General features: G+C 39.9%; 1 non-coding gene across 1 annotated transcript; it reads left to right on the plus strand.

Moving 5' to 3' along the window:
• The first annotated feature begins 782 nt into the window (after positions 1–782).
• LOC141669092 (small nucleolar RNA R71) lies at positions 783–889 on the plus strand. Its single transcript, XR_012553388.1, has one exon. It is a non-coding gene; the product is annotated as a small nucleolar RNA R71 (small nucleolar RNA).
• Positions 890–2,427: the final 1,538 nt, after the last annotated feature.

Consider the following 2,427-nt stretch of genomic DNA (forward strand, 5'->3'; position numbering starts at 1 on the left):
AGAGTGTTCGGGATTTGCAACCTTCACAGACCTTAATGTACTTATCTTTACCTGCTCCTTAGCTTCCCTCTTTCCTGGCACTTCAGTGTCACTAGAGAGTGTACCAGGTTGACGATTTAACAAGGCATTAGCCATTTGTCCGATTTGATTTTCCAAGGTCTTGATAGAAACCGCTTGGCTCTTGCACATGAGCATCAACTCCTCCAATTCAAATTTTTCATTAGATTGTTGTAGCTGAAGTTGTTGCCTTGGTGCATATTGCGGTTGCTGAAAACCAGGGGGTTGTACTGCTTTGCTGGATACTGCTGATAAGGCAGCTGAACCGCATTCTGAGTGTTGTTCCAACTAAAGTTAGGATGATTGCGGTTGTTAGGATGATAGGTGGCTGGTATAGGTTGCTGCGACCTCTAAAAGTTACTCACTAACTGAGCTGATTCACTAGAAATGGCACACTGATCAGTCTCATGGGCACCAGCACAAAGCTCACAGACGCTAGTGATCTGATTAACTCCATAATTATACAGAGAATCCACCTTCATCGTCAAATCCTGAAGTTGAGCGGCATAGTAGTAGCTGCATCTAACTCCAGAATTCTTACTACCTTGCCCTGAGTTAGACTCTGAGTAGGATTCTGGTATTCATTATCAGCCATCAGTTCAATTAATTCATAAGCTTCATTGTAGCTTTTATCCCACAAGGCTCCTCCTAATGCTGCATCAAGCATGGGTCTAGAAGTAGCACCCAAACCATTATAGAAATAGTTAATGATCGTCCAGTCAGGCATCCCATGATGAGGACACTTCCTAAGCATCTCCTTATATCGATCCCAAGCCTCGCATAAAGATTCTCCAGATTGATGAGCAAATTGAGTAAGTGCGTTTCTGATTGCAGCAGTCTTCGCCATAGGAAAGAATTTGGTTAAGAACATCTGAGAAAGATCCTCCCATTTGGTGATAGACCCTGGTGGTAAAGAATTTAACCAACACTTAGCTTTATCCTACAAAGAGAATGGGAAAAGCCTTAACTTAATAGCATCTTAAGAAACTCTATTGAACTTGAAAGTGTCACAGATATCGATAAAATCTCTGATATGCATGTTGGGGTCTTCTGTCCGAGAACCCCAAAACTGAACTGAGTTCTGTAACATCTGAATCGTGCTCGACTTGATCTTAAAGGTATTAGATGATATGGCTGATCGAACAATGCTAGACTGAATACCATCGATTTTCGGTTGAGAGTAGTCCATCAAAGCCTTTGGATTCGCTTCTGGTTCTCCCATTGCAATAAGAGCCTCTTCTTCTTTCTCAACTACGATCTCTTCTTCAACTTTCTTCTCGACTACAACTTCTTCCTTAGCTTGATCCAGTGTCCTCTTACGAGACCGAGAACGTGTATGCATTCACGCTCGCTAGAGTACCTGAAACACGACAAGGAATTAAGTAAGTAACAATGTCAGAGTCACTGAACTTTAACCACCAATGATGACAAACACATGAACTAAAAATTAACACCGATATCCCCGGCAGCGGTACCAAAAACTTGTTAGGGCTAAACACGCGCTAATATTTACACAAGTATATGTGATTGCTATGACGGACTCACAATACTAACTAGCAGGAATATGCATAATATAGATTAAACAGTAAAGTACTACAAAAGATAGATTATTAAGGCTACAACCCTTATCCACAATCCCCGAATCCATAGGAATGAGTTTGAACAACATCTAACATCTTCATTATTACAAACCAAAATATCTTAAGTCCAATTACTACCAAACTTTAGCCCAAAATTTACAACCCTTAGGGAACTACTAGTTCCCTACCTGCTCCAACATCTGACGGTAGGCATACCCCGAGTCCCTAGAAGTCTTACGCGCGGTTTATTTGAAACGAACCATCTTCGGGTTACACTGAAGGGATAACATCAATAACAACATTAATGAGCAAAACGCTCAGCAAGTGAATAATAGTGTATAACAATGTATCATAAACTCGATAAACAATAACAGAGGATAATTTAACAATATGAAATCTCAAATAGAAGATCAAATTCTAGTAAGTGAATGGAATTGGAAATCACACAGCGCTATGAGCAATGAGGGGCGATCAACCCACATCAAAGCTCTGAACTACATAACAAGTGATTCACAACCTTTGAGGATCCTCGGCACACATTGGCCATATAAAACCATCAGGCTCCCTGCTACCGAGGTTTTAACAAAGACTAGCGCCTCAGTCATAACAAAATATACTATCCAATTCCTTTTAATCAATTCATTTTAATTTAAAAAGGGTTCTTGATCAAGGATAAGATAACAAGGGTTGATATTGACAAAGTTCAAATAAAGGAAACGATACTAGTGTTTGGGTTTCCAAAGGAAATAATTCTAGGTTTTGAGGGTATTAGGATTCACATGATCTATTA

The sequence above is a fragment of the Apium graveolens genome, chromosome 6 (genome assembly GCF_009905375.1).
Source record: "Apium graveolens cultivar Ventura chromosome 6, ASM990537v1, whole genome shotgun sequence".
NCBI classification, from domain to species: domain Eukaryota; kingdom Viridiplantae; phylum Streptophyta; class Magnoliopsida; order Apiales; family Apiaceae; genus Apium; species Apium graveolens.